We start from the raw sequence: 7,948 nt of genomic DNA on the forward strand, positions 1-7,948 counted from the left end.
GGGGCCCCAAAGATAAGCTCTCCCACCCTCATGCCCTGCCCCTGAGCCACATCCACCACCCCCACCCTCTCTTGTCCCTCAGGGCATCCCACTGGGGTCAGCTGCTGCTCAAACCATTGCTGCACAGGCTGGTCCCTCAGTTTAATCCCAGTCGAAGCCCCTCCAGGTGGCTACCCAGTCCTGCTTAACACATGGGGGTGAGTAAGCATGAAAGGTCAGTAGTTTGCCCAGGTGGCAAAGCCACTGCTCTCGCCCAGTTAGAGCTGAGCACCCCGCCTGTCTGTCCCCAGGTCGCCAGCCTTGGAACCGCATGGTCTGAGGAAGAGGTCGATAGGACCCCCAGAGCTCTGGGGGCCCCGTGCAGGCCTGCCACTCACATCCCCTACCTGGGCTGGGATGAGTTGACTAGGAAGGGGCACCACCAAGAGGCAGCATCTGCAGAGACCTGCTTCCTGCCCAACTCTCAGCACTGAGGCCTCTGGCTGAGGGAAGGGCTCTACTGGGAAGATTGGGGAGCTGGCCTGAAAAGGAGGGTGCAGCTTCCCCGAGAGGGCTGGGAAGGTGGTCTTGGCTTTGGATGCTCCAGAAAGTGGAACTGCTGAAAATGAGAAGTTTCTCTGAGGAGAGAAATGCTGATGTATTCATTTCTATGATACAATCTAGAACAGTCATGCCCAAAGCAAACCTGACCATAGCCCCACTTCCAGCTCATGACAGAAGGGGAAAGAGCTGCTTGGTTGCTCTAAGAGGAGTCCAGGGTGGTTCCACCTTCAAGTTCAGCAGGACGCAGGGTGGTACCAGATTCAAGTTCAGGTGGTCTCATCAGAGCCCTTTCCCCATCCTTACTAGCTTCACTGTCCCATGGCAGTAAGCTTCCTCTACGCCACCAGCAGCCCCAACACCCCTAAGGCAAGACCCAACCTCCCTCTCCAGAGGCAGCCCCAGAGTTTGAGGTCACATTCTCATCCCTAAATCAGTCGCCATGGTCAGAAGTATTCTGATTGGCATGGCCGGGCATCACTGCAGCCTTATGAGGGCCCCTCCAACAGCACTGGGGAGCCCAGTTCCCCAAGGAAGAGTTTGCACCCCGAGATCAGCATTGTACATCCCCCTGGAGGCCACTTCTGAGATTTTTCTGTTAAAATCAGATAATCTATTTGAATTAAAATTTTTTGCTTTTAGCCAGTCTTTTCTATCACAACTGCTAGCAAACACAGTGTTCTCTTAGGGCAAGGGTGACACTGTGGTGATGACTTTGAACCAAGGGAGGAAAAAGTTTAACTTGAAAATGTTCTATCCACAAGATAACTGGCCCCCTCCTCCGAAGATGGAGAAAAGGCTCTCTCCTGCCTCTATACACCCAGGAATACTGCTGTTCCAGAGGAGCCTGGGTGATAGTTGATATTTTTTTTTCCTAAATAAAAGAAAGACTGTGTAGACTGTAATGTTACTTCACATTGGTGGGGATAAGAGGTAGACCAACTAGAGAGTTATTTTGAAGAAACAGTTGACAGATGAAATGACTAATTAGACAAGGGTGAAGGGATGACCTTAAGGTAGAAGTGGAAAAAGCCAAAGTGGAAAAAAACCTAACATTTTGAAACAATTCCAAAATGTTGTTGTTGTTTCATTCTCCAAAAATCTGAAGAAAAATAAATTTGTTTATCCACAAAGTATTCCTGTTTTCCCCAGGCCTCTGCATTGCTAAACCAACCAGCCAAAAGAATTTGCTTTAAAAAGTTGGATCAGAGTTAACAAATAGTATGCCAAACGAATAAATGATTATAAATCTGTTAAAAAAAAAAAAAGCACTAGCCAAATAAAGCAGGAATATATTTCCATTTTATCCTATCATTTTTCCCATGCTGATAAAGAAGTTTCCTTTTTTTCCTTCATAGCTTCAAATTTTTCAGAAGCTTCACATCTTGCTCTGAAATTTCATGGCTGGGTGAATGTACAAATAATAGCAAAATAAGGATAACAGGAAAAGGAAAGATGTTTTGATAATCAAAAATTCATGGAATTTTTCTAGCTAAAGAGTGGATTTCAAGCTCTGTTTTATAGATTAAAAAAAGACCCAAAAAGACTAGAGGTCTTGCCTGAGGCTATTGCCCTGTGCCTCCCCATTAACTTTTCCTCTCTGCTTCCAGCTTCCTCTGTCTTCTGAAAGGCAGCCTGAAATGGGGCCACTGGCAGTGTCAGCCCTGAATGGTGAACTCGAGGCAGAAGCTTGGGCTGCTCCTTGACACCGGGACCAGTGAGAATGAGAGCCCTGGATGAGGCCGAGGATACAGATAAAGGCTGAGGAGGGCAGTGAGGGCCAGGAGCATGCCACGACCTGGACTCTTAGCTAGAAGATAGGCTGGTGATAGGGTTCGAATGAGGTGGGGCCTAGGGGTAGATGAGGGCGGGGAAGTTTAGAGCCAGCTTTGGTGGGAATGCAGATTCCTGGCCCCTTTAGGGACGCCCTGGAGCAGGATGAGCAGAAGTAGGTCAGTGTCTACTGGTGTTTCTCTGCCAGGGGTTGCCTGGCTGAGAAGCTGAGCTGTGGAACTGGAACCCAGGTCAGAAGGCAGAGGGGCCTGACATGAAGGCAGGGGGGCAGCTCTGGAACCTTCCTGCTCAACAGCCTGCTGGTCAGCTAGAATCCCTGAGCAGAGAGCCATTAGCCCCCTAGCCAGTGCTAGATTCAGACTGTGAATATGGGGGGAGGCACAGAGATGTCGTCCTGAGGGAAGCAGGGCCTCACTGGCCCTCCGCAGGGCTCCTTGCCTTCCCGGCTGCCCCTGTGGGGTCTTTCTCTCAGAGGGGTGGATGGCAACTGGGAGAAGCCTTCATGCTCTGTTAGTTGAGCAGGAGGGGTCTTCCTCCCATCTACCCAGGGGGCCTAGAGGCATCCCTCAGGGGAGAGGGGAGGCCAGTGGAGGCCTGTTCCCTCCATCAGCCCCCTCCAGCATCGCTGGAGGGAAAGCAGTGGGAACAGCAGCTCTTCCCAGGAACAGCACAGACACCACTGGAGAAGGACCGTGAGGGGCTGGGAATGCTGGTTGAGGCTGCCTGTGTGGGGCCACCAGAAGCCCCAAGACACTCGTAAAACCCGGGAGACTCCAGGCAAAGCTGAAAGCTGCAAGATAGGGGAAGCCATGCCTGCCGAGGGTCCAAGGAAGGTGAGGGCAGCAGGACAGAGCAGATTTAGAAGCAGAAATACAAGGACTTGATTAATGTCTGAGAAGTCCAGGCAACAGGAAGGAGGCAGAGGAAATCACGAGTGTCTGCTCAGCCAACCTGCGTAGCAATGGAGGATGGAGGATGGAAATGACAATCCGGGGAGTTTCAGGGCTCAAGAGTGTCCAGGAACTGCACATGGACTTGCTGGGCATGTGCTCAAATTATCATGGTTTTACTGAGCACCTACTGCACCAGTGCTGCACTGGTGAAGATACGCAGCCCTGCTCTCAGGGAGACCCCAGTCTAGCCTGGGAGACAGGGCCCAGGCAGTAACGTAAGAAGAATGAAGCTTGTACTGCAGAGTTGGGGACCATGAGGATCTGTGCTGGACGCAGAAACTTACTTTAAGATGGTGCGACCAGGAAAGTCCTCTCAGAGCTGAAGGTTGAACTGAGCTGCAGAAAGAGCTGTGGACACGCTTTCCAGGCCCCCAGACTCTCCAGGCCTGGAGGGAGGTGAGGGCCGGCTGTGTCAGAGGAACAACTGGCAGCCACTGGAGTGGACCTCCTCTGGGATGAGGTGGGAAACAGGCAGGTGCCGGGTGAACAGCATGCCCTGCCCCACACCTCTACTTCCCTGGGCCACAGCAAGGAGCTTGCTTTTATTTGTTTGCTTGTTTGTATTTTTCCTAAATGCCATGAAAAGCCATTGGAGGTGGAGAATGGATAGTGGATGGAGACAAGTCAGAAGGCCAGATGAGGAGCTCCCGTTGTAGCACAGCGGGAATGAATCCGACTAGTAACCATGAGATGTAGGTTCGATCCCTGGCCTCTATTGGTGGATCAGGGATAGGGTGTTACTGTGGCTGTGGTGTAGGCTGACAGCTGTAGCTCTGATTTAACCCCTAGCCTGGGAACTTCCATATGCTGTGAATGCAGCCCTAAAAAAAAAAAGAAAGAAAGAAAGAGAAAAGCCAGATGATGGACCCGGCAGGTGGTGCAAGTGGGCAGAACTGAGTTCTACTTTGGATTTTTTTGTCATTTGTTTGTTTTTGCTTTTTAAGGCCACACCTGTGGCATATGGAGGTTCCTAGGCTAGGGTCACATCAGAGCTGCAGCTGCCAGCCTACACCACAGCCACAGCAACGTGGGATCTGAGCCACGTCTTCGACCTACACCGTAGATCACAGCAACGCCAGATCCATGACCCACTGAATGAGGGCAGGGATCGAACCTGCATCCTCATGGATACTAGTTGGGTTTGTTTCCACTGTGCCACAACAGGAACTCCCTGAGTTCTGCTTTGAAGGTCAATCCAACAAAACTTGCTCATGGATCAGATGCAGATGAGTGGGGTGACCCCCAGGTCCAGAGCAGCCAGGTGGATGGTGGTGGATACGAAACTTAGGAGAACTCTTTGGCCTGAATTTCATTTGAATTCCCTATTAACCACCCAGGTTGGGGAGAGGAGATAAGTAGGTGGTAGCATGTTGAAGCCAGGAGCTCAGTGACAGGCACCCTGAAATCTGGCGGTCAGCTGTGGCTGGTAGAGAGCTATGGACCCAGGCAAAGATCCAGGGCAGACCAACACTGAGAGCTAGGTGTGAGGAGAGGGGAGGGAGAGAAGGAAATGTTGCAAGAAAAAGGAGGGATTGGGAGTTCCTGTAGTGGCTCAGTGGTTAACGAACCCGACTAGCATCCCTGAAGACGCAGGTTTGATCCCTGGCCTGAATCAGTGGGTTAAGGACGCAGCATTGCTATGAGCTGTGGTGTGGGCTGCAGACACGGCTCGGATCTGGTGTTGCTGTGGCTGTGACTGTGGCATAGCCAAGCAGCTGCAGCTCCGAATGGACCCCTAGCCTGGGAACCTCCATATGCCGTGGGTGCAGTCTTAAAAAGACAAAAGACAAAAAAAGAAAAAGGAGAGATTGATGGGGCTGGGTGCTGCTGGGCAGCAGGGGTGGGCAGCTGGCGAGAGCTGAGGCAGGATGACCTCGGGACCAGGAGAGCACCTTCAGCGGAGTGGTGGGGACAAAAGATGGGTATGAATGGGTCAGAGAGAGGTAGGAAGAGCCCGTGGAGGAGTTCCCATCATGGCTCCGTGGTTAACGAATCTGACTAGGAACCATGAGGTTGGATCCCTGGCCTTGCTCAGTGGGTTAAGGATTCGGCATTGCTGTGCCTGTGGTGTCTACAGCTGGTGGCTACAGTTCTGATTCAACCCATAGCCTGGGAACCAATGGCAAAAACAAACAAACAAAAAAAAGCCATGGAGACAGGATAAGAGACAACTCTGGAGAAATTTGTTCTGAAGCACAGCTGAGGAACTGGGTGGTACCTGGAGGGGGCAGTTCAAGGGAGGGTTTTTTGTTTGTTTGTTTGTTTGTTTGTTTTTGGCTGCCCCAAGGCATAGGGAGCTCCTGACTCAGGGATCAGATCCCGAGCCACAATTACCATCTAAGTGCAGCAACACCAGATCCTTTACCCACTGTGCCGGGCTGGGGACCAAACCTGTCTTCCAGTGCTCCCAAGATGCCCCTGATCCCACTGCACCACAGCAGGAACTCCCAAGGGAGTGTTTTTTTGGTTTGGGGTTGTTTGGCTGCATCATCAGCATGTGGAAGTTCCTGGGCCAGGGACTGACCCAACGTCACAGCAGTGACCTGAGCCATTGCAGTGACAACCCAATATCCTTAACTCAATGCACCAAAAGTGAACTCTTTAAGGGAGAGTTTCGGTTTTTGTTTTTAATGAGATACTATAGAGTTACTTCTGCAGATCCTAAAATCTACAGGCATAGTGGCAAAAGGAGAAACCTCAGTTGAGAGGATCTTGGAAACCATGAAGCACTTTGTGGAACACAGAACTCAAAGTTGTGTCCACAGTCCAGTAAAATCTGCCCTCATGGGAAAGAATGAGAGAGAATATGTGTGTTTACGTCGGGGTCCCTAAATCATCGCCTGTGTGAGGACCCCGTGGGGCTGGGGGCGGCGGGGAGGGAGACCTGTGCCACCTGTATTTGTCCTCAGCCTCTGAGCCACTGGCGGGCAGGAGGACGAAAGGAAACAGCTTCTCACATTGCAGCAGTGCTGTGCGGGTCAGGGGCTCCCTCCAGGACTACGACGGGGAACGGAAATTGCAGGGCCAGAGCATAGGAGGCTACGGTGGGGAAGGGGTCAGAAGGGGTCAGTGTCAGTTCTTACGAGAATCAGGTCCACAGAGCACCGGGAGAGGCCTGGGCTGTGGGCTCCTGTTTCTTCAGGGAGTTCAGAGGTGAGGGCCTCAGATGAGGGGGGAGGAGGCTGCAGTAAGGGGACAAGAGGCTGCCCCTCCATTGCAGGGTGGTTTCCTGGAACAGGAAAGGTCCAGGTTGCCTTGGGAGCTGCTGGTGACGTGGAGAAGGAGATGCAGAAGCCTAGGCATTCTGAGGTATGAAGGGCTGGGGGCAAAATGGGTAGCTTTTTAGGGGTCCATCCCCTGCACCTCACACATGGAGCTTTGCTCCCTGGGCAGTCAGCTCACCTGACTTCAGCTCCCCCTCAAATCTCCATCTCCCACCGGGTGACTGTGGATGTTTGTGCCATGGGCTGGAGGTCTAGCTAAAGGGCTTCTAGGAGTTCCTGTTCTGGCTCAGTGGTAATGAACCTGACTAGGATCCATAAGGACGTGGCCTCGCTCAGTGCATTAAGGATCCGATGTTGCTGTAGGCTGTGGTGTAAGTTGAAGATGCAGCTTGGATCTGGCATTGCCGTGGCTGTGGTGTAGAGTCAGGTCAAAAAATAGAAAAATAAAAAGCAAAAAAAATAATTAAAATAAAGGGCTTCTAAGAGTTCCCTTCGTGGCTCAGCAGTTAACGAACCCGACTAAGATCCACGAGAATGCAGGTTCGATTCCTGGCCTGGCTCAGTGGGTTAAGGATCCAGTATTGCTGTGAGCTGTGGTGTAGACTGCAGACAAGGCTCGTATCTAGCGTTGCTGTAGCTGAGGTGTAGGCTGGCAGCTACAGCTCCAATTCACCCCTAGCCTGGGAACTTCCATGTGCCGAGAGCGCAGCCCTAAAAAGCAAATAAATAAATAAAAATAAAGGGCTTCTAGAGAAGGTCTCAAGGTCTTAAGTGAATGGAGTACCCAGGATGACCTTGTGTCTCCTCCCAGACTCTGCTCACCACAGGGAAGCATGGGGCTAGCCTTGGGGCAGCCAAGGTCGGAGTGCCCCAGAATCTCCTGCAGTAGTAGGGAGCAGGGTGCTCAGGGCCATCCTGACCCCCAGGCCCTTCATCTGCCAAGGGGGCGCCCCCCTCTCCCCAAGGCTTTGCTCCTAATGCTCTTATCTTCCTGGGAGGGGAAACCAGTCAGCCTCACTTACCCCATCTATGCATGGGGCTCCTCATCAACGCACTAAGAACCCTTTTAGGCCACAGGGCAGCCTCTCCCTAGAGGTGGGCTCACTCTCTGCTTGCTTTGCCCTGCCCTCTATCAGGGCTGGGGACCTTGGGTGAGAACTCTGTCCCAGCAGGAGGTGAGATGCGGGAATCCCTGCTATTCCTCGGGCTGGTGGCCAACATGTGGAGGGAGTGGGGGGTTAACACTTGGTTGTAAGGAGAGTTCCTGGGTCAATCCGGTCCCAAGGGCTAGGGAATCGTTCTATGAAGCCACCCGAGGGTCAAACCAGGGATTTATCGCATGCACTGGGCTGGGCCGGCCGCGTGCACCACTGCCTATCCACATAAGCACGTGCGCACTTCTCCCCATCCTCCCCCCGACTCCCGCCCCGCGAATCT

This window comes from Sus scrofa, chromosome 17, assembly GCF_054392235.1.
Source record: "Sus scrofa isolate SSC_HxYL_T2T_F1_AM1 chromosome 17, Sscrofa_HxYL_maternal_Yorkshire_Landrace_v2.0, whole genome shotgun sequence".
Taxonomy (NCBI): Eukaryota; Metazoa; Chordata; class Mammalia; order Artiodactyla; family Suidae; genus Sus; species Sus scrofa.